The sequence below is a fragment of the Falco cherrug genome, chromosome 16 (assembly GCF_023634085.1).
Source record: "Falco cherrug isolate bFalChe1 chromosome 16, bFalChe1.pri, whole genome shotgun sequence".
NCBI lineage: Eukaryota > Metazoa > Chordata > Aves > Falconiformes > Falconidae > Falco > Falco cherrug.
This window is the reverse complement of record NC_073712.1, coordinates 2,978,944-3,003,556: the sequence shown is the minus strand read 5'-3', so window position 1 is coordinate 3,003,556 and position 24,613 is coordinate 2,978,944. Positions and strand designations below refer to the sequence as shown.

Genomic DNA, 24,613 nt, shown 5'->3' with positions numbered 1-24,613 from the left:
ATAAGAGCACTGCCTACAGAGGTGGTGCTTACGGCATGGTTTGGGTGTATAGAAGTCTGTGAAGTGTCAGCGGCACCCTTCCTGCTATCCTCCTGCTAACCTGTATGTGATGTGGGGGAAGAGGGGAAGGAATAAAATCAGGCTGGTTGTGATAGATCACGTTTGTGAGACTGAGCGGCTACAGCCTCTGGTGACAGTCCTCTGCTGTTTGGCTGCTTGGGCTTCCCTGTAAGTCTCCTCCTGATTGGCAGAGAAACGCTGCATTTGGCATTCTTTTCTGTGAGATCTGGTTCAGCCAAAAATAAGTTTCTCCAAGATTTTTGATGGAATGGCATGGAACACTGGAACAGTTAGGCCTAAGTGTACTATTGGCATCAGGCCTGCAGCAGCTTGGTTTTACCTTCTAAGGTCATGCTCCTGCTTGGCTGCAGCCACCCCAGCCCACCTCCCGCTGTGATCTACTCCACTTTGTTAGCTAAGAGCTGTTGAGCTGGGCTGATAGTCAGGGATCCCTCTTTCTTGTTCAGAGTGGGTCGTGATTTAACTCTGGCCAGCAACTGAGCTCTGCGCAGCCACTTGCTTGGTCCCACTTGGTGGGATGGAGGAGAGAATCCTGAGTAAAAGTGAGAAAACTTGTGGGTTGAGATAAAGACATTTTAACAGGTAAAGCAAAAGCCACGTGCTCAAGCAAAGCAAAACAAAGAATTCATTCACCACTTCCCATGGCAGGCAGGTGCTCAGCCATCCCCAGGACAGCCGGGCTCCATCACACCCAGTGGGGACTTGGGAAGACAAAACGCTGTAACTCTGAGCATTCCCCTTTCCTCCTTCCCCAGCCTTATATACTGAGCATGACGGTCTATGGTATGGAATATCCTTTGGCCAGTCGGGGTCAGCTGTCCCGGCTGTGTCGCCTCCCAGCTTCTGGTGCCCCCCTAGCCTGCTCACTGGTGGGGTGAGAGGCAGAAAAGGCCTTGGCTCTGTGTAAGTGCTGCTCAGCAGTAATGAAAACATCGCTGTATTGTCATCACGGTGACTAGCACAAATCCAAAATATATCCCCATACTAGCTACTATGAAGACAATTAACTCTATCACAGCCAAAACCAGCACAGTGCGGGAAAGTGCTTTGTGTGAGACCAAGGAAATCATTCCTGCCAGAGGTCACTGCTTTCGGAGCAGTTCAAAGCCAGGTCTCCATGGTTTGGAAGGGTTGCTTGGTGCTAGTTTGGGAGCAGCAGTATTGGAGCAGATGTCTAAGCCCTCTTCCAGCTTACACAGCTGGGGTTTTGTTTCCCTAAAAATTCCCAAGCCTCAACTGGATACAGGATTCATCATCTTCTGACCTGCTGTGCTGAGCTGCTGCTAAACAGCTGCTCTGTTTTGAAAAGAGTGAAGTGATTTTTGTAGAGACTTCCGGGCAGAATGAGTTTCCAGCATGTGGAAGGGCTGGTGGGACTGGGAGAGGGCTGTGGTTGTAGGATCCCGTCTGTATTTGGCTCCCTTGGAGCAAGGTGCTCTCCAGAAACGTTAGTAGCAACTTGGAGAAATGATTCAGCTGCATTTGGAGGAGGTAATTTTCAGTGTAAGTAAAGTATATTCTCAGTTTCTCTGGCACAGAAGAGAATACAAAAATGTTAGCAAGTGGACAAGTTCCCTCAGTCCCAAACGCTGTGCCATCAGCTTTTAATTTGGGAGTCTCCAGATGGGACATCACTATGGATCCATCAATGTGGATGGGAGTTTTGCCTCTCATGCCAGGGCCTTGCCTCAAATTGGAGAGCAATGGAGGCTCCAGCCACAGTAGCCTGTCGTCTTCTGTGTGGACCGGCACTAGGGAGGGCTGAGAGGGGTTGTCTGTGGGTTTTGTGGCTTTTGGAAAAGGACAGGGAATGTTCATAAGCCTTTTATTTCTATATTACTTGGAGGAATTAAGCCATAAGTCAGACAAGCAAGCACTGGCATGCAGGTGGGAAGCTCCTGAAGGCTCCCCATATTACATCAGTCACTTCAACGCAAGTACAAAAATACACTCGTATGACACCGCATCACAGCATCTAGCCAAATAACCTGCTTCTCTCTTCGTGTGACAGTGATGTGTAGGGCAGGGTGCAAGAGCTGTAGTAGTGTTCAAGGATCCAGTTCCTGGTGTGCCTCAAAGGTCCATCTGTCTGTGAGTTAGGAACTTCCTGAACCAAAGACCGTGGGCTCGTTTCAGTATTTAATAGCTGCTTGATGAAGTTTCCTCAGAGAACAGGAGCGTAGGCCTAATCCACTGTTGTCTCCACAGCTTTTGTTGTCAGCTGTAGCGGAGTACATATATTTATGGTCAATTAAAGTGACATATTACAGCCACATGATGTCATCGGCAGTCACCCCAGCTGTGCTGAAATTAACCCAAACTGTTGTATTTCCAGCTGGGGGACTCCTATCCATGAGGGATTGTCTGTGGTGTGGGATTTCCCTGTACGTGATCTTTTCAGGTCAGACTTGCTCCCCAGAAGGTAGTGACACTTTTGTTAGAAAATATTCCATCCTCTCTAAATTAATCTTTTTGTTACTAATCTTGGAAGTAATAAGATAGTGTTGTGGCAGGCAGTGCACTCATCACACATGTAGGTTGTATTAAAAATAGACCTTAAAAAATAATTTCTTGGGCCCTTTTAAAATGATCCTGGATCTTTGTCAAGAGAACTCCATGCTTTTCCTCCCCCAGCATTCCTCTCTCCTTGGAATCCTGCTCTCCTCATGGCTTTTTGGTTAGCCTTGCTTGCTGCCATAGATATTATTTCTCATATTATATTTCATCTTCCCCCTCCCCATGTTGCTCTGCAGCCACTGAACAGGACAGTCCCTCATCCCAGTCTCAGCAGGACGAGAGGGGATAATGTTGCTGACAGAAGACTATACGAGGCAATTAACAGCTTTTACCAGCAAGTGGATACTGATTGGAAAGCTGTAATTCTGTACTTGTCAAAGAGCCTTCTGCTTGGAAAGGAAGACAAAAGGGCCTGGGCACAGAAGCTGGTCCGTGCTACTGCTACGGCAGCTTTCTGCTTGGTCAGGATTTATTTGAGACTGGGTTCCAAGGGATATATTTGATGGGGTTGGCCTGTGCAAATGTGACACGCCACCACTCAATGCTTCTGCATCACCAAGACCTGTGCTGGATTGTTCTGGGCTTCCAGCTCTGTGTAACAAAGGGTCCCATGAGCAGTAGGAGCATGCCAAAAATCCTGTTTCCCTCCATTGCTCTTCTGAGCTCAGGGACTGAGGGGTGTGTAATGCAGAGTGAGATTCATCAGCCTGTGGTTGTAACAGTGAAGAACATCTATGGAGGGAGATACTTGCCCTTTCTATGGAAACATGGGTGATCTGCACTGCTGGGACTGGCAGAACCCTGAGTGCAGCCTTTGTGCAGAGAGAGGGATGGGGGATGCTGTGCCAGAGGGTGTTTGATGCAACACTGGAAGATACTGGTCAGTTACTGGAAGGTGCTGGTGGTGGTATTCTGCTTCACATTGCACTGGCAGTGCTGGAAAGGCTGACACCAACATCACTGAGTGCTGCACCTGGCGTCACAAGCGTCTCCTGAACCTTGCCGTTGGCTCAGCTTAGTCTGCTGCAGGGATGTGGGGTCTCTGCTGGAGCTTTGCCACAGGTGTTGGAGCAGTGCAGGCCTGTGCTCCTGGCAGGAGAGCTGGAGAATGTCCAGAGCCAGTCTGCTCTGGAGGGAGCTCTGGACTGATCAGTGATCTGCCAGACTGCCCCAGCCTTGCAGGGTCAGGCCTCTGCTGCCTAGTGCTGTGTTGTTTACTTACCACTAGTTCCCTCCAAACATATGCCTGAGACTAACATATCTAGTGGGTGGCAGCATACATCCCCTGTTCCTCTCTCAGTTGGCCCTATTTATAGATATCAAATGTTGGCAGGTAGGGGAAGTGAGACATCTGAAGTATGAGAGACTGTCACCGAGAAGGCAGGGTTATTTATCTGAGTTGATGAAACTTCTTGTCATTGCGGTGTATTAGGAACTCTGCACATGTGTTCCAAATCATCATTTCCAGGGCATTGGTGGGCTTGTTATTCAGGACAAAGCAAACAAAATGTTGTTAGAGTGGGAAGAGAGATTTCTACCTGAATAAATTATATCTAGTTATCACCACCTGGATGGCAGTCACATGCCAGGAAATTTCTCCTCAGGGCTAAGATAACATCTCTCCCTTTATATTTCAACAGTCTGATCTCCCGAGCTGTACTGTTTATCTTTTCTACGTACACAGGACGAGTGGAGGGAAGGACCACTCAGCCACGTGTCAGATGGGCAGAAATCTCTCCCTGGTGATTTAAAGACAATGGAGAGTGTCTCTGTTATTGCCACCATTCCTTCTTTTGTCTTATCTACAGGAGGCTACTGCAGCTGCTCACCAGGAACCTCTGCTGCTTGCTGCTCAGTGGTTGGTTCTTTCTCAGTGTGCTGTGAGACCCCCTTAGATCTCTATAGATCTTCTGCCTCAAACGCAACAGAAATAGGGAAGATTATCCTGAAAGCTGGTCTTTCTACCATGGCCAGATTTCACAGTCCCTTCCCAGTCTCAATGACTCTTTCCTTGTTGGGGAATACTCATGTCTGATAGTACAGGGGTGGCCAGATAGCCCATAGGAGTGGTGGCCAGGTCTGCAGGGTGTCCCAGTGGCAGGGAATACCACTGCATTCACAATAACCAGCTCATACTGGCGCAGAGAGCTGCGATCCTACAGAAGGTGGGTGTATGCCCCTTCTCTGCAGCCTTCTCCCACTGCAAAGGTGTTTATCCTATTGACAAGTGCTGTGGTCCTTTCATAACTGCTGCATTAGCAGAGGATCGAGTAGCACTTAATGGGAGCAGTCTCCCTCATGAAGTGTGATTGAAAAGGTCACCAAGGTGGAAGGGAAAATATTTGCAGCAGGCTGACATAAGCCTTGGCTTCTGATTGACAACAGGTGTATATTTTATGGGCTGCCCTCCCCATCCAGCATTTTTGCTGCCCTCCTCTCCTTCCATGTATTGGCTCAGTGTTTCGCAGTGGCGCCATGGAGCATCTGCAGAGCTCAGTGGGTGGCAGACAGGGGGAATACAACCTGCTGCAGAATTCAGGGAAAAGGTGATTTCAGGCCAAGTGTTGCCTTCTGAATTAGTGAAAGCAAGGGAATCGGGTGAGGTGTAAACAAAGCTTTCTTGTGAAACTGCTCCAAGCTGAATTAGTAGGTTGACCGTGGCTGAGCTCTTTGCTTTAATGGCACAATAAATAGCTTTATTCTCCAAGGCTACTGGTTTTGCTGGGTTTTGCCTCTCCCTTCTCTTGTCCCTACGGTGAGTTTGTTGAAATGAGGTTGCTGCATCTCAGCCAGCCTACATTTTGGACACTCCCAGTTTGTTCAGCTGCAATCTTACTACTGCCCCTGGCAAGCCTGCCACTGAAGTCAGACACATACCAATTGCTTTGCATGTCTTCTCACTCTACTTTCTTGCTGCTTTTAGTGTCCCATCTGCCTTATATGGTTTCTTTTGGGACAATACAGGGTATTCAGTCCAGGCCAAGTTGCTGATGACAAGCTAATTAAAGATCTAGCAAGAGAGGAGCAGCCTAATGAGGGAGAAGTGGGAGGAAGGGCAGTTTGCCAGGACTCTGCTGTGACACTTGCTTAGGGGAGCTAATTGTATGTTGCAATTGATGGTTCAAGGGAGCTATTCACCACACAGAGTAGGGCAGAGTAACAGAGACCTCTTTTGATGGCATGTCCTGAAAGGCTGTGATGGGATCACAACTTCCCAGGTCCAGTTCTTCCTCTATGGTGTCATGTAAATACCTCTATCATGGAGTTACGCCGTCTTACCATGTTACAATGGGTGATCTGGAAAGTATGCTACATCTGTGGCAGTGGGGACAAAAAGCCTATAGCAGGAATGGCATCTTCTCAGGACTACTGGTGGTCATGCTGAAGGTCATGTGCTACCCAGCAGCCCTGACTGCGAGCCAGCTCACCTTCCTGCAGCGTACAGTGCACAGAGAGCAACAATCAGCGCAAAAGGGAGGTGGATTCTGGCACTGGCAGGAGCAGATGCTCTGCTGGGTCATTTCATTAGGAACGTGTGTGCTGGTAACTTGCAGGGTAACGCGGGGTTGGCCCAGCCCGGACTCACAGGGAGTCGGCGGCAAACGGCCAAGTCACAGCAGTGTGCTGGCGATGAGGCTGCTGACAGAGCTGCATAGCCCGACACTGGTCTCAGTGCCCCACTCGGTGTCTGCTTCTCCCACTTCATCCAAATTAGTCCAAGCAGGGCAATTCTTCACCTCTGGGGGATGCTCGAGTATGAGGAAAAGCTCGCTTATGAGTATGAAGAGGCTTTTATTTGGCTTTGCTTCCTGGCTATGCTTCCATGATGAGCTTCCTTTCTGAATGGTGTCACTGAGATTTCTGTGAATCACAACCAAATTACTGCCTCTCACCAAACATGGAAAATTAATCAGAGAGCCTCTGGATGGTCTCTGTAGCTCTGAAAGGGACTGTGGACTGTAATGCAGTTGTGTCAGGTCTTGTGTGTCTTGTCCTAAAGTCTGAAGAAAGACTTTTCTAGTAGTTGCCTCAGGAACGCTCATTTCTCAAGTTAACAAATCATGCAGTAGCTCTGTCTCCCACCTCCTCAAGAAACAGTCTGGGGATTCACGGTCCAGCAAAACGTTCTTACCCAAAAGGCACAGTACAAGTGCTGTTGTTGTTGCAGTTGTGTTTGGCACAGGCCTCTGCCAGGGAGATCTATTTGCAGGGTGAGCTCCCGTCCTTGAAGCCAAGTGCCCAGGGGTGTCAGTAGGTGTATACAGCCACATTCACACTGTCCTCCCTGCCACTGCAACCCCTCCTCACAGCTTCTAAAATTCCTCTCACCAGGGAGGTTATTTCCTTATTATTAACACCTGTTCGGGCAGGCAGATGCGCGGACCACTTAAAGAGCCACTAGGACTGAAAGCTTTTATGCATAACTATATCAAGAGGTGTTAAAACTGGCCGTGTGTAATTTATAGTCTGTAGCAGGGGAGTCAGCCCACTAGACTGAGCATGCTGGAGCATTAGCTCTGCTGTCAGCTCAATTGTCAGCCGGATGCCGAAGGAGGTGGAGTGGATACTCTGGGTCACAGCTTTCCGCATTCTTGATCACAAGTCAGCAGAGTTATGAACCCTAAGACAACTGTTGTGATTCTTAGGCCCTGAAGCACTCAGCAAATCAAATCAAGTACTGTCAAGCAGGCATGCACACAAATACACACATCTACACACCAAATGATGGAAGAATCACCACTATAACTGACATAGGAGAAGACAGACACACAACAGTGGTATTTCCGCCTCTATGAAATACCAAACTATGATTTCTACCTAAAAGATGTGGAGGTCTTGCTAGCAGGTGAGAACTGGGACCTTCTATTCTAAGGGCATCACTGGCCTGGATGTTGGTAGCGCTTAAAGCTTGTGTAATGCTGGCTTGTTAGTTCAAATGAGTACACTGTCTTACTTAAAGCTTTCTTCATTGCCGTGCTGCTGGCCTGGTAGATGGGTGCCCTACCGTGCTGTGCACAAAGTTCACTATGATTTGGCTATTGGAAGAGAATGCCTGAGGGCAGGGACAACAAATTGCCAAAATAACTGTACAGCAAGTCACTCCCAAATGGCATTTACTGCAGCCAAGGGTTTCTGAGTTCAGTGTCTCCGGGCCATTTGTCCCCCCAGACTTCACTCCTGACCTTAGAAAAGACCTCTGAATCTGAGTGGCAGAAAGTTGTGTCACAGAGTTCCCATTATAAAATAAATAAACCTCTGTTAACTCTGTCAGATGCTCTGCCTTATTATTCTAACTAGGAGGCTGTATTAGTCAGATTTAATAGTTAAAAATCTCCTGATATTCCTCTTTATAGTCAGTTATTTCCATTTGTCCTTCTTTCACCTTGTCCCCCCTTTTGATATTTACTTTTGTAAGGTATTTAATAGTATTTTCCCCCCTTCTCTCTTTTGCTGGGCTGAACAAACTAACCTTATTCATTCTTTTTTAATATAGCTTGCTCTTCACTACCTTGAACAGCCCATGATGCCATCTCCATACACCTTCTTACTTAAGAAAATTGTTCCTGAATATGAACAAACAGCAGTGTTCCCCGTATTCTGGTGTAGGCCTCAAAAACTGAGATTGAAAGCTGGCACTGATGTTTTTCTAACAGCAATACTTCATCAGCTTGTACTGGAGTTGCACATGGAGTTTTTCTTCCACTGCTTTCACGGTAATTTCTGTTTCTGTTCCCTCTGTTCTCATGTCAGCTTTGTTGTCATAATTATCACTGTCATTATTATTGAAAACTGAGGCTTCACACATTCTCACCCTCTCAACACTGCAGAGTGAACCCATTTAATCTTCTTTTTTTGTCTAGATTTTTTCACTGTTTTAAGGAATTTGTACTATCCTACTGTGGTTGATATTTGTCACTTCTTGAACACAGCATATCCTGATTTTGAAAACAAACCAGGTTGGAAAAGGCATAAAAACTATTAAAACATCCTTTCTCAAACTCATCAGGACAAGAAACCTGACAGAATCTCTAGGTGTGAAGAAGGTGTGAAGGAAGTACGCTGGAAAATTAAGGTCACAGCAGAAAAAAAGCCCAATATTTTTTTTATATCTGTGTTCAGTGTGGAGGTCCCTACTCTTTGGTTTCTCATTTGTGAGTGTCTCCGCTGGAGCCTCTCTCAGACTGAAGTCTCAGAAAGTTATGGAACGTATAGATGAAATGAAACCAACAGATTTCAAGGACCAGATAGATTAAAATCTGCCCCAATGTAGGGATTAAATAGCTGAACTATTATCTTTACACTTAAAATTGACTTTGTACCATGCCAAAGACTTGAAGGTTAGAGTCAGGGTCCTGAGTGTAGGAACAGGCCATAATGGCCCTGGCAGGATTGGTGTTTTCATACACCCATGCAAGGTCAAAGGAACCTGATCGTGCAAGGTCTCTTACTCACTTAAGGCAGATGAAAGTAACTTGTATCCTCTCTGAGCATGCACAAATTTACTCCTTTAATAAACTAGGACTTCCTAGTTGTTAATAATAACTGATATCAGACTGTAGCATGTCAGCAATTTTTCGTAGAGCCTTAATGACAGACTTCAATGGCAGGCAAGACCATTAGAAGAGAAATGTTGCCAGGAATCCTAAATCCCTGACTCTGGCATGCTGAGGTTTGGAAGCTTCCACCCCAACCTGCTCTATGGGGGATGGTTTATCAAGATGGTTGTTGACTCTCAGAAGTTCTCTTTTCTGTATTGCTTGCCCTTCTTTCTTTATGGTCATGCCTTTGCTGATATGCCTTGTCACTCCACCTTCGTCTTGATCTCTACTGTATTCATGATTGTTATCTTCTTTTAGCCCTTCACCTGTTTCCATATTTTTTAACAAAGCAAGTTCCTTCAGTTTTGCCCTAGTACTTGTACACAGAAAGTGCTTATCCAGTAAAATTGTTAATATCTCCAAGGATGGAGATATGATCTCTCTGGGCTGTTGTTCCAGAGTTTGACCACTCTCACAGGATTTTTTTTCCCTAACATCTTATTGGAACTGCTCTTGTACCTTGTGTCTGTTGTTTCTTGTGATGATAGGAGTTTGGCTCTGCCTTCGCTGTAAGCCACCCTAGGTAGCACAGGAGATTGAAATTCAGACCTACCCCATCCTTTCTTCTCCAGGCTGAAAACATCCAGCTCCTTCAGCCTGTCTGCCTCATGGGCTCTAACCCCCTACTGAACCTCCTATTTGTTGGCTTTCCACTGGACTCACTCCAGTATGTCCAGACCTTTTTTTTTTTTAACTGGGGAGCCAAAACCTGTACATACTACTTCAGATGTGGCCTCAGAAAAGGAGGGGAAGAACTGCTCCTTTTGACCTGCTGGCCGTGTTCTTGCTGATGCAGCAGAGAGCACTACAGGCCTCAGCTGCTTTGTAGACTCTCACAGCTTTCCTGCCACCTTCTGACCAGGTCGGTGTGACTGGCTGCCTGGGACCTGTAGACTTCTTGCCTGATACACCATATAGGTGAGTGTTAAAGAACATTTCCTGCGTGTTCAAACAATTAAGGAACTGCTATAACTACTTGTGTTTAAAAGAGGCTTCAGTTCATTGAGACTTGTAAAGGTAAACTGGGACCATCCTTCTCCTTTGACCCTCTTGGTTGAGCTCAGAAATCAGCTGACATAGTTAAGCTGACAGTCATTAGATTTATATGTCCTTTGCTTCTGGCATTCTGTCCCGCTGTCTGATCTGGCAGTTTGGGTCTGTTGACCTTTGTGGCATGTGGCAAGGCCAGTATATCTTGGCTTCTGCCTCAGACGGCTGTGGCTTGTTGTTTAAGGAAGTTTATTTCTCAAGGATATGGTCATAAGTCAGCAATGCGCATGTTCTATTTTTGCAGGCATACCTAGAGAGTCAGGAAGGAGGCCAAAACCCTTCCAGAGAAGACAAACTGCAGATCTCAATGTTCTTATCAATGAGATATAAGTTCATAAGCTACAAAGAAGATACAAGTTATCCAACAGGATAAATAGAGGACAGGGAAAAGAAGGGCACCTGGGATATGAGATAGCCACTTAGAAGATGATGGATAGATAGGAAAATAATACACCAGGATGAAAAAGTTGAATTTTTAGTGTATTTGTATGGGACAGAGAACTAAAATTATACTTCGAAAGATGGACATGTTTTAATAAACACAAAGCCCAGAAATTGTGTCTTCATATTCTTGCAGAAGGTGAGTAGCAACAGTTAATGGTTTACTTGTTTGCTCCCTGCTTTTTAAAGCTTTCCAGAGTTTTTCTCTGTGTCTTCTTGGGCTGCTAGAAGTCTTGTTCTCTGTGCCAGATTGACGCTCCTGCATCAGCAGCCTCCCACTCTGCTGCTGTTGCCAGTTCAGAGTGTTAACACAAGTTCTTTAATATTGCCATGAAAGGAATGCTAAGGATGGCGAAGAGGAGCATCTCACTAGTGCATTCCTCCTCCCAACAAGGACTGGGGAATTGTCAGCGTGACCCAGCTGGCCCTGAGGAACCACAGGGGGTCCAAAGTTGTAGTGCCACTGAGGAATACAGGCCAGCCATCTCGGATGATACACATGTGAGGTTTCTCCTCTTCTGTGGTCCACCATGGGCTGCACAGACAGCTCCACCCCTGTATGGTCACTGTGGAAGGAATAATACCTTTGCTCTGGTTACAACCCCTTCAAAGTAGAAACACTTACTGGGTGAAAAGAGAGGAGTGAAAGTGGTGAGTGTAAAATGAGATATGCCTGAAAAATAAGCTGAATGAAGCTGAAAAGCACGAGTGGCTGAGACGATGACCCATTCACTGTCATGGTCATTGACAGCTCTGAACCATCTAGGACTCAATCTGTCAAAGTGATTGACAAGGACATGCTGGACTTTGTGAAGGCCCAAACTGCAAGCAATTTGCTTGCTGTTCAGTTTGTCTCAGAGCCACAGACTAGTTCTGTCTAAATGAAGGGTTAATCAGGGCCTTTTCGTGGGTCTTGTTTCCTTCTGCTCAGCTCCTGGCACTGATATTGTCTGCCCCAGCCACCCTTCCCAGAAGACAGTCCTCCCTCATCCATCACCCATTCTGACACAGGACCCGACTCTTGACACCCACTCCTCCTTTCCTCTCTTCTTGTCTGGCTGCGACGTATCAGCACCCCTGACATTATCCTGTCTGTTTCAGTGATGCGTCTATCCATCCGTCTGCCTTGAAAAGTGACCTGCTCACTATGTCCCTCTACCCTTCAATCAGACAGGAGCCTGCCTGTCTGCCTGACTGAGAGCAGGCAGAACGTGCTTGGTGGTGGAAAATACAGAGCACATGCAACTGAATGTCACCAAAGGCAATACATAAAAAGTACGTCCTGGAGACTGTCAGAGACCGGGATGTAAACTGGTCCACAAGATGTTGTATCATCGTCTGGTTCCTATTTGGAGGCTCTGCCTTTCCCAGGCAGTTGCAAACTTAGCTGTGTCATAGGGAGTAACATTGCAATGAGATGACAGAACTCAGTGTGAGATGTTAAAGGAGGGGAAGGTGATTTTATTTTAAAACAAAATGATTTCATTCATTCAGACTCATGCATGTACGTTATATCCCAGTGGTCTTCCCAGCATGTGGGCACCAAGACATGTGCATCCAGGTGATCCCAGTGATGTCAGGGAAGGCTTGAGGTACTGACCTATTAGTCAGGTCTGGACACTTCAAACTGAGATGTTCATTGAAAAATGAAATCTTGTATCTTCAGAAGCATTGAAGTACTGGCAGTGACTTCATCATCTAACACAGCCAAGCACTAGGCCACATGGCAGTCTGACCATCATTCTTTGATGCTCTTTACTGGGCACCTCCAGTTCTGTGCTTGTCTCATCCCTGGGTCAATGGAATAACTGGCTAAAGGAGAGCCCTGTGGTTGGGGACACAGCTGGTACAGCTTCACAGCACAATGAATTGAACATCCCTAGCAAGGAACTATTTTGCTGAAGACTACGGAGACCTTCCCACAAGAGCTAGTTGCAGTTTTGATCCTAAACAGAAAGATTACTGTCTGTGATGCTTTTTAGAAAGTCAGCTTTAGTTTGAAAGGCAAAGTAATTTTTAGAAAGTCAACATTAGTGTGAAGAGCAGGTACCTCCAGGGATGAACTTGGATGAAGACCGTTGTGTAGACAGCACTGATCAATCCACTGCATATACTCGAGTGAGGAAATGGCACAAGAACCAAATTAAATTCCTTGTGGAAAGTCTTGCCATGTTGTTTAAAGTGGGATCGCATAGATTCATTCTAGAGGCTGAGAGAGCATGGAAGGGAGCAGCATCTCAGTCTGAAAATTTCAGAAAAACAGAATATCCTAACAAAAATGGACTTTCCTCTTTAGTTCCAAAGTAGTGAAGAGTACGTTCAATGAAATGGTACAGTTTTTCCTGTCATATGCTGGGGAGTGAGAGGAGAGGGAGGTAAACCTCTGTACTTGACTGCCTGTCCATTGCCCGGTGCATTTTCTGCTTGCTACCTGCCCCTCCCCCTGGCTCTGCTCCCACCATCCCCTTCAGTCATGAACAGGGAAGGCGCCTGGGGCAGATGAGTGCTGCCGAGGGAATAGAGAGGTTGTTTGGGCCTAGAAGTCAGCAGAAGAGCAGAACCACCCATAGAAGCAGGACAATTTAGGGAAGGCAGGGTGGGAGGGAAGGGGGAGCTGAATTTGAAGCATGGTGCTGAGCCCCTTTTGGTTGCAAGGCCTAGGCGAGCTGCTGTGTCACAGGAATAAAGTTCTGAAATCCAGGGATGGGGCTCTGAGGGCACTAATAGGCCTTAATTGCCCTGAGCATCCTCACATGGGACCCCTTCCCACACCCTCCACTTATGGCCCAGGAGCTCTACTTAAACTCAGGCCTGGGCCTTTGTCCCCCTCCTGCCCTTTGCTGTAGTTGCACCTGTATTCAGGCTGGTGCCTGAACTCTTGTGTGGATTTCCCAGGTTGACCTTGGCCTTGACTTTTTACCATCACCTCTCCGCTAGCCCGCACCAGGTGCTGGGTGAGAGCACCTGGTTAGTAAGGTACGTGCTGCTGCTGGGGCTGCCCCTTCCATTGGGGACCAGCCCAGCCCCGCCTGCTCCCCAGCATCCAGCTCTTACAGGTATTTCCCTGCTAAGGACCCTGGGCTGGCCTTGTGACTGGTAGCGAGCAGTAAAGGCCTGTGACTGTCACACACTGGGTCACTATCACGTGGGAGAACAAGCGAGAGAACTGGCTGCCACGGGGTGTTTGGGGGCAAAAAGCTCAGCTGCCTTCATGGTGTGGTAAAAGCCCTCACAAGGCCATCAGGATCCCTGCAACTGTCAGCCAAGCCAGAGTGAGAGGGTGATATCGGACCTGCCTTGGGCCAGGACCAAGGAGGCGTTTGTAGGCTGGACACTTACCGTCTTGCTTAGTGTCAGCTGGCCTGGTTTGTGCCCACAGGCAGAGGTCAGGTTACCCAGATAGCAATCAGAGCTTACAAGGGCAGGCTGCTGTCTGTCAGTGGTTCTGGGTCAGGTGAGCTCCAGTGAATCCCCTTTGGCACATACTAATTCCATTTGAAGAAGGCTGGAAGAGGTGAATGGTTTCTGACCCAGTTTGGTTATCCCTGCTGCTTAGGTTTTGGCCCATCTTTTTTTATGTGACATTACCTGGGGCATTCTCATGTCCTCCTGCTGCTATTCTGAAGATGCAGTTACTGATCTGGCGGATGTGGGTGGCTGAGGGGTGGGGAAAAGGGACGTGCAATAGTTGAAAAAGAAGCTCTGGTGGTGATGGCCCTTAGTTTGTCTTGTAGCTGAACCCCCGGGAAGGCTCTGAGTGCTTTTGGATGCTTCAGTAACTTGTCTTCTCTGCCTAACAGGTGCTCACTGCCCCTTTGGCAGAAGGCTGTAGGACAACTAAGAGGGGAGTCTGCCTTTATACCCTGGGCCTGGGTAATTGAGGGGATCCCAGCACTTTACTTGGTAGAGTTTCTGGTTTTGAACCATACCCTCCACTTGATGTCCGGATGCTTATGCCGAGCTCCTGGCTGTTGGGTAGGTCATTCAGCTCATGGGCTTGTTCTCCACAGAAGCTGGGTACCTGAGATCAGCCTCCCTAGAGGCGAGACTTCCAGTGATTACTGACACAGTGTGGCCTTTGAAGGCAATAGTGAATTGTACATGCTCAGGTGCCTGAAGGGACTGTGATGTATTGTTCTGGCTGGATGCTTGAGAGATGACAAACATAATCAAAATGGATCTTTGGTCCCTCAGAGGGATGCTTTGCTGCCAGGCTGCATCCTGGTTTGGTGTGGAGCCTGTGCTTTGGGTCTGAAGCAGTGTTGTTGTGCCTTGCTGTGGGACACTTTTGTCAAGACTACATGCTGGGAGTATGAAAATGGCTGAGATGTGACAATTTGTACAACTGTCTCTAGTGTCCATGTCCAGTTCCTTGAGACTCCATACTTTTTGAGCATAAAGCTTGAGAAGAGCACAAAGTGGATTGTATTCTTAGTCTGTCACAGCAGAGGTTCAGGGTTCTCAGGCTTAATGCACTAGTAGGTTGTTTCCGTGTTTTATCCTCATTTGATGTAGAGGTGTGAAGGTTTTTGTGCCCTCAGTACAACTTCTAATGGACAATTTAATGACTGGGTTGCAACGTGGAAGGGGAGAGGGCCAGAGCTGGTCAAGCTGACAGTGTTTTAGGATAATACTCTGCGGGAGAGTAACAAAATCTGTCTGTGTCGTAAATAAATCTGAATGGCTTATTTTGGCAAAGAATTTTCATTCCCGACAAATGCAATTTTGAGACAACCAATAACCACTTGCTAATTTGGGATGAAATTACAATTGGAATCTCACATCCTCAGGTCAGCGCGGTCATAGTATTTGGTGGGTTTCCAGTAGAGTTCTCTCACATGTCTGATAGGAAATAATATTTATGAGGGTTGTCAAAGGGAAGGGAATACCCAGGCGTACAAATTGTTGAAGTGGGTTATTGGAAAGGGATGTGTCAGGATTGCTAAGTAAAGCACATTACATAAGGCTGCCCTTTGGGTTTCTGAGGTCTGGTAACTGGGACATATTTTCAAGTCTATCATCAGACTGATTTTAGCATCTCCTGGGTTGTTGGTACTCTGCTTTTTGCAGCAGAAGACCTTTTTTCTCTTCTACCACATGAAATGGGACCTTCTATGTTTTGCTGACTGCAAGTGTGTGTAAATGTGATTCTTTGGGATGTCACCTGCACTTTATGGCTTAAATCTGTTCCAGTATAACTTCAGCAGATTGTGCGACAGCTCAAGCGCTCTCACTTACAAGAAGGATGCTTAGCTATTGATGGGCAAGGTAGGAAATCCTCAGCAGATTTCAGTTGGCCACTGTGATGTCAAGGGACTGAGAATCCAAACTCAAAAAGCTGATTAATCTGAAGTAAAAGGGTTAGGGAATGATAACCCCATTTGAGTTATCTGATTTCCTGGAAAGTACATAAAAGTACAAGCAAAACTGCTGTCCTCCTGCTACTTCATCTTCATACTTCTTGCTGTGCCTTCTTAACAATTAAGGGCTTACCGAGGCTTGGTGCACTGGAGGTATAGTTTTATGCGGGGTGCAATAGGCCCGTTGCCTGGTGTGTGTGGGTTTGCTTTCAAGTGGTTGGAAGCAAAACCTTTGAAAATTATGTTTTCCTTAGATTCTTGCATCTCCTGTTGGATGGCGCTGGACTAGCTGGTGTGATTCCAGGCTAGGTTACATCGTTGGGGCTGTGGACTTTGCCCACGTTTCAGTGCTTGAAGTGCTTCATGTACAGCCTATGCCACAAGCACATTTTATTTCTTGAAGAGGACAAGCTGCTGAACTTTATCCATCTGCTTTTTAAAAGCTCTGATGTGCTTGTGTGCGCCTTCCCTCACAGTTTGTGCAGGATTGCCTTTGAGATTAGTGAGTATGGCTGACATTATCACCCAAGGTGTGACTGTCCCTGAGGTGAACAATGTGGGCAATGAAACACCAGAAATGTCTGTAGCTTGCAAACCTACGAGGGGTGGGAGCAAGGAGAGCTTTGGGTAGTCCATGGGTGCCCACTACCCTCTGCAAGCTGAGGAAACTGTGTGTGTAAACCTCTTCATCCCCTGCCTTAGGCTCTTTTATTTTGGGACTCTCTTTTGTTTTCATTAAGTTTTATCTAGATTAGCTCCAGGTGACTCTGGATAAATGTCTCCTAGCAGAAGAAGCCTTTCCTGATAAGCAGAACCTAGTCCGTACATCTGATCTCCATTTCCAGCCTGACCTAACGGTTCCTAATTGCCTGCTAATGCTTCTGAGGTACCTTTAGTTCCAAGGGGTATGCACAGCTATGCAGGTAACGGAGGCTGCTCTCAGCCATGTCACTGGAGTGCAGGCTCATGCTTTTCAACTGCAAGCTAATAAATTCTGTGAACTGGTGCTGTGAAATGTTCTGTTCATCCTTTATATTTGTAATACTAACTCTTCAAAGAGTTATTTTTAAAAGGAGCATATTTGGAGACGCCTCATCTTTAAATGTCTTGGCCACTCGACCGAAGTTAGTAACCCTAGCTGTTCTTGAGATTGGTTTCAAACCAATAAAGCTGCAGTTTCCTTTAAAACATCCAGAGCCATTCAGCTGTGTCAAAGTTTTTAATGAGTTGCTGTGAAGAGGAAACACAATCTGCAGAAAAAGCACCACTCCAATGACTTGTGAAATGGTGAAGAATTATGTTAATCTCAAATTTGTCCAGCACCATTACTGGTATGGACTGAAATAATAATGAATAGGAGGCAGGTGCATCAGGTTCCCATAAAAAAATATCATCTGGATGTCTCACAGGCTAACAGCCCTGTGACAGGCTTCACCTACCAGAGGGAGAGGGCGAGAGAGAGATTTAAGTGTGAGAGAAGGGGAGGCAGAAGGCGAGACGGAGGGAGCAGCTGAGGATCCCAAGGACCCAGTACTGATCTTACAACTGAGCACTGACAGCAGAAAGGACTGGGGGGAGCTGCAGCTTGGACAGCTGTCAGGGCAGAAGAGGACCTCTGCGGTGGCACAGGCAGGTGGGTGCTGTGTACCTGTTTCGGTAGCCGTGTTTGCTGTGAGCCAAGGTGTGTTCGAGCTCCTTGCGATCCCCTTCACAAGGCGGGAAGGGTGACTGATGGGGAGTGACAGACCCTGCTAGTTTCATGACTGCAGAAGGGGGGACACTGCAACACTTTTGTGAAAATGCAGGATTCCTGGAGCAAGGAGGGGTAAAAGGGGGGAGATGCTGTCCTTTCCACTGTGATTATTTCTGTTTTAGTTATTTCTCCATTGGATGCTGGCATAGTTTTCTGTCTCAGGATGACACTTATTTATTCCATTATTTAGTGCTGGATAAGGAGAGAGTTTGACAGAGAACAACCTTCAGAAGTAATCGGATGGCATTCCCAGCGATGGGAGTCCTCTGGCACCATGTTAACTTGGGCAGGCAAAGGTCAGGCAGGGCAGCACTAGAACAATGCCGACAATAATATTCAGGTGTCCTGCAGAGAGAGCGGGAAGGTGGTACATGCTGCGGACTCTTGGTGTTTCAGAGAGATTTTCTTACTGTTTGTTTCAGTGTCAAACTTCCTGGGACATTAGAGCATGAAATATTAAAATAGCTTGTCATGCGAGGACTGGGCTTTTTTCATCTGTTGCCACTGAGAGGTTGGGGAAACAAATAAATAAACCAGAAGCGGGGTATTTGTTGTGTGCTCTAGTTTGAAGCAGGGCCAGGGGAGGGGGGGTCGGGAATGAGAAAAAGCCTTAAAACTTGAGTCTTTTGTGGCATCTGAATAGCACAATTTTATTTTTTTTTTTTTCGCTGTTTGTAGTGAGCTTTATTAACCCTCTGCATGGCCAAGGGGTGGCGTATGCAAAGTGGTTCAAATATACATAGTGAATGTATATTTAAATGTGAATAGAGAAGAAGACATTTGGCAAAGTCCAGTGGCCATATAGGGTCAAATGAAAGCGATGCAGGCATGCCTGACTTTCTATATTCATTAAAGCACACAGCAGGTTAAAATGTTGTTTTTTTCAGTATCTCAAGGAGGGGTGAAAAGTACTGGTGGGGTGGTATGTCTGGTAACATGTTGATGTTTAATCGCATCTTTGGTGAGTCTGGTAAGTGAAACCCAACACTGGCCAGCCTAGGCATTGGAGCATGTAAGAAAGTCATTAGAGCAGCTATCGTAAGGGGAAAGATATCATAGATTGGATAGAAAGAAATCATAGATCATGCTAGCAAGCCCCTCCAGTCAGTCATGGCTGCAAACAGATTAAATCGGTCCTGACCAAGGGAATAGAAGGAATTCCATGCACCGTGGGAAGCAGGGAGCTAATCTACAGTGTGAAAGCAGAGCGCTGCTGCTTCTTGAATTTGTTACCCTGATTCTAATCTTTTCCTTATGCTGAGTTGCATCTCAGCGTCTGAAAGTCCAGCTAACAGCAGTGGGTCTAATCATGGCTCTGCGTGAACAGTGATGACAGACCTCAGCTTGCTGGTAGCAAAGGGGCAGAGTGGCATCTTGGGTGTGGGAGGTAAAATAACCAAGGCTTCAAGCCTTAAAATAGTCCTTTAAATTTCTTCTGGAGTGTACAACATGGATGAGCTGATGTTGAGGAACTGGGCTGAGCATGAGCTTCTTCCACTGAAATCAAAGTGAGCTGTGAGTACTCAATACTTGGTACATCACATATATTTCAAATAAAATACTATGAGTCCAGAAGACTCATTTGCGGCACCCACTTGTGTGGTGTGAGTATTCCTTATCCTGGTGCAGGGCATTCTCCTGGTAAAAATAAAATGTCTTCCTGTGACCCACCGGGTCCATGGCCTGATCTGAATGATAAAATGTCCTTTTACTTATACATGACTAGCAAGATTGGTACTGTCAGACTCACCTGACTCAATGCAGTATGCTGGGTGGCGGTAGGAATGCAGGTAACTGGTAGTCTTCAGTGAATTTGGACCTTTATTCCATTTTTTATGCCCTTTCCCATCCTTGAATGAATGCAACTTTTTTTTTGTGTGTGTGCAGTGTTTATGGGGTTCTCATTGCAATTATTTCGAAGTAGCCTTTGAACCCAAGTTCTGAGCTTTGCATACCTTGACCTGTTACATATCTCTGAATATTTCTGCCCCAAAGCCTCCCTGACATCGCCTTGACCTTCAGCGCAGCGACTGACCAGACCCCCACGCTGCAGGGCAATGGTGTGGCTTGGCCAATAGACTCAAGTAAAAGACTAACTTTTGACCTTGGTCATCTGTTAGTGAACTGGAAAGTCCAGTCAGCTTTTTGGACCTACCAGGTCTTGGTTTCTTCACTTCTTGCTCTGTCTGAGCCATGTGGTGGGCACCAATTGTCTATAAGAAGAGTTGTGCCAGTGTCACTGGTCAGAATGGGTAGACTTCATATTGATATGCTGAAGAAGGGAATTGCAGGGAAAACAGAAGACAGGAATAGTGGGAATAGTCTTGTTTCCAGATAAAATATACTTTTCGATTCAGTCCTGAAATAACTGTCCTGCAGCTGTTGCTTCTTGACACTTCTTCACTGCCCTTCATTAGGGGAATGAACTTGCTTCCAGGGAAAAACGTGTCCCCTTTGCAGTGAAAGCAGTGACCGCTGCTGAATGTGCCAGGATTCATTATGACATTTTGCAGGTTTTCAGTGGTATGTGGTAGCTTATCCACTGGCATGCAGGGGTTAACAGGACTTTTGGGTGGGCGGGTGGAAAGCAAACTGTGAAATGGAAGAAGGTCAGTCTCTTGGAGGACTCTGCTCTGTCACAGATGGTTTTAAGTTGTCAGTCCATCTGTAAGAGAGGTCTCCCTGCCTTCCCCGCCAAGAAAACTGTAAAACCAGGGCTGGAAATAGGTCAAAGCCCTATCAGGTCCAGGTTCAATGGACCAGGCAGAGTTGTGGCTCTCCTGGTACTTGCTAGACCCAACTGCCTATCTAATTAGGAATTCCTCAGTTGTTCAGGCAGAGACCAACAGCTAAATTGTCATTATGTACGCATACACCAGATACTCTACAGCTATTTATTTATGAAAGTGGCATTGATGGAAATGACACATTGATAGAAATGTCTTTGATTTGAGACTAAATATCATCGGCTGTGGGCTTTCAGTGGGGAGAAAATCATTGGGAAGGGGAACAGCAGTAAGCCTTGTGCCTCTGGGATGGCTCAGGTCCTTTGCTTGAGCTAACTCTGCTACGCGGACGGCTCTTGCTGCAGTTGATGAGAGCTGAAATCAGCCTTTAGTAGAAGCTAATAAATGCTTCCTCTGGGAGCGTTCCTATGGCTTACCTGAAGTGTCGCTGTCTTTTGAGTCTTGCGTAGCAACTGGTTTTATTAAAGGTACTTAATGTTAAGGCTAAGCATTTGGTCAACAAAGTAACATAACTGCTGCCCCGGACCAGTAAGACTAATGTCTGAGGAAGTGTCCTTGGGGTGATCATTGGCCAAAACAGGCAGAGAAAGATGTTGTGGGAAACCACTGGGACACCACTAGAAAACAGTGTCTGCTCCTGAGTGCGAGGATTTTCCAGCAGCAGACGGAAAGTCCTTGTTGTCTTATTTTCTTAGTTTGTTAACTTTCAAATTGTTTATATTTGACTTTGGAATTGCTTCTACTTTTATATCACTGTGAATGTAACAAGAGATGTAGAACGGAATGATTTTAGCCCAAGCATCAGTTTGAACAATCACATTTTCCTCTATCAACATGTTTTCTTTTGCACTGGGAAGGTATAAATACGGTCACCAGCAATAACTGTCAAAAAGAAAGAAGGAATGAAGAAAATTACTCCAGAATTTCATTTTCACATTTCAAATTGTTGATTAAAATGGTGATCCCCAGCCCTGCAAAGGACAAGTTTTTGATAGCTGTTTCAGAACAGCTGACGAATCATACTGCTACCAAAACGGAAAGATCATCTTTCTAAGATTAGCAGAAACGGTGCTTTTCGTGGTTCTTCTTTGTCCTGTGTAACACGAGTCCTAGCTATAGGACCAAGTTTTTACTTTATGTTCCCTTTCCCATTAAAGACAGCTTTTAGAACTCTAATCTCCTGATAGGAAAGCAGAGGAAAACCTTGTTCTGGAGGTCAGCATGACAAAAGTAATTCCATTGCCAACTTCTGGAGCCAGAATCTCAGAGCTGAATGTGAGGATTTAGTATGGCACACAATGCAAAGGAAAAAAAGATTGTAAGTTCTCAGCCAGACACGAAGGAAAGTAGACTCCCAGACTGAGTAGGCTTTGTTGCCTGCATGTAGTGGTGCTGGGAGAAGATAGCATTTGATCCCAGACTGGCCATCTCTGTGAACATCAGGAACTAAATAGAGGCACCTTTGCTTCTAAGTCAGTTTTCTGAGTAGAGGAAGAAAGGCTTACAGGTTGCAAGGGCAGACTGGAAGCAAAAGATTTTGGGGCACTTGCACTTCTAGGGTAAACCTGTCCATGGAAGTAAGGGGCCTTCTTGCTGCTCATGGGAGCAGGGATCAGCCTGTGGCTGTGTTGGAAGGAAAGACTGTGAATTGAGGTGTCTGTTTTGGCTGTAGTGGTGAAGCTGTTCTAGGAGGAACTGGATTTCTTTCAGACCTCTCAGAACAGCACAGACTGAAAGACTTTACTTATGAAGGCCAAGCCCAGGCATGGTTGCCCCATACACAAATGCAATAGTTCACCGGTTTTACTTCTCTGCTAAGCAATTATGAGATCTCCTGAGGACTCAACGACCTCTGAGAAACAGTTTACTGGTGTGTCGTACAAAACTTGGATGTACAGGTTGTCCCTTCCTTGGACAAGCCGTTGATCTGCACAAATGTTTGTCCTTCCTTGAGGTACAAAGTCTTGACCCAGCTTACACTTGGAAATCCAGCATTGCCTTGACTGATGGTCGCATCTGACCAAGTTGGCCCACTGCCTTGGTTGAGGCTTGCCAAAGGCAGTGGGGTTCAGTTGCACCTCCCCTGGTGCTGTGGGAGGCATGGGCGGGTAACAAGCCCCCTACAACTGCGCACAGCACAGTATAGAGACGCCCTGACTTGGCAGCTACTGAGCACAGACTTAGCTTCTAGGAGAGTGGAGAGGTGTGTGGGGGACAAGAACTTGTCATTTCTTTTGCCACTTAGTGACATTTACAACAGATTAATAAGGGGCGTGGCTTCTTTCATACAGATCGCTAATATCTGTGACCAAGAGACCTGTTGAACACCTATGAAGAGCTCTGTGGTCTGAGCCAACAGACAGAGCCACCGTGGTGCCAGGAGACACAGTGCTGACTTCAAGCAGGATCATCTCCGAAGTTCAACTTACAAGGTAGTGAGTTTGGTTATGTCACCGCTGAGATTTGTGTAGGGCTGATACAGAGTTGGGAGGATGAAGTGACACCTTCACTGTCACAGTAGGCATTGCTCTGGGTTGCAGTAGGTCTGAAAATTGTTGAAAATGCTCTGGGAGGAGTGGTCTCCTACAGCATACGTTGATTGCCCCAGTAAGATGGCAGGCTGTTGGAGATCTCCTGTAACTGTCCCATGGAGCTAACATAGGGCTTGTGGCCCAGGTACACTATGGTTTCTAAAGCTGTTGTTTGGTTTTTTTTTTTTTATCTTGGACACATTGTTTCTTGGGACAGTAAGTAGGGATATGTTATTTTTTCTTCTGGATGTTTAGTAGAACTCTGTTGTATTTGCTCTGTTATGCTGGCTTTAAATTTATTGACTGTATGAAAATGCACATGTAAATTATGAAAGAATTCATAGGTATGTTGTGGACATCAAAAGGAACAGACTGACCTGTTGTCGTGTGGTCATCCCATACCTGCTTCACCAAACTGACGTGAATTCACTGTCCTCTTCACCACTGTTGGGCCTTAATTGCTTTCATTCACTTAGAAAATATAGATAATGTGTCTCTCCTTCTGGCATTTTCTATCAGTGCCACTTTCATAAATAAATAGCTGTGGAGTATCTGGTGTATGCGTACGTAAATTGTGGACAGCATGAGCAATCGCTTATGTTATATTCATAATCCCTGAGGCAGAAGAGAAGATCAAGTCAAGTATAGATTTACCGAAGGGATAAGTCACACAAAATCTGATCCTTGGGCATTCCTCCCCACTCTACATAAGACCATTCATCACTGGAGTGCTTGTGACGTTCCCCCTCTGTGACCTGCTCAGAAGTTGTCATGAAGTTGCACTTCTGCAGTTGCTGGCCTTCAGTTCTGTGGTTCTAACCAAAGTCTTTGAGATTTTTCTTTAAAAATCTTCTGAAATGGGAAGACTCAAGCTCAAAATATTACTTAAAGTTAACAAATAAACAAAGCAAGCCCACCCAAAGCTAAAAGAGAAATTTTCAGTGAGAAATCCTTCTTAGTGAGTACCTGGGTTTCTGGTGTAAAGCACAGCTAGAATTTAAGACTGAGCACAATTTGGTATTTGTGTCCAACACAAAATATTTGTTGTGTTAGAACTGTCCTGATTTTTATGAATTACAAAGAGAAATAGAATGGTACATCTGTTGCCATTAATATAATCAAAAAATAAAGATGATTCAAGTCTTCTGCTGTGGTCTATGCTAATGGCTTTGTACTCCACATTTACTGTGCTTGTGCCAATGTCTGTGGTACATCCCGTGCCTCTGGACCCATCACCTCTGTCCGAACCAGTCACTGCCTGTCACTTCTTTACAAGTTTGGCTAATTTTGCCCACCAGTCTCTGCCAGCAATTATGTCACATCTTGTCTGTCTGTTCCACTGTCTGAACCTCATAAATAACTGTGTGACACCACTAGTACCTCCAAATCCTGTGAGTCCCAAATGTTTTCCTTATTCACTTAACTGATTAATGGCTCTATCACTAGTGTCCAGTCAGACTGCAAAAGGGAATGGGCTCTTGCTCTATCTCATTTGGACAGATTGATGGATAGACAAAATGAAGGGCAGATCTCC

At 46.0% G+C, this 24,613-nt stretch overlaps 1 protein-coding gene across 4 annotated transcripts in view; it reads left to right on the top strand.

The window, feature by feature from the left end:
• The window catches only part of IGFN1 (immunoglobulin like and fibronectin type III domain containing 1), a 63,282-nt gene that overhangs the window by 6,753 nt on the left and 31,916 nt on the right, over positions 1-24,613 (top strand). For 3 of the 4 annotated variants that reach the window (XM_055727992.1, XM_055727995.1, XM_055727993.1), the window contains exon 4: positions 22,840-22,980. The gene's annotated coding sequence lies outside the window, so the exon portion shown is untranslated. Of the gene's footprint in view, positions 1-17,265; positions 17,682-22,839; positions 22,981-24,613 lie in introns of those variants that run through there. The other variant, XM_055727994.1, reaches the window with a different exon arrangement.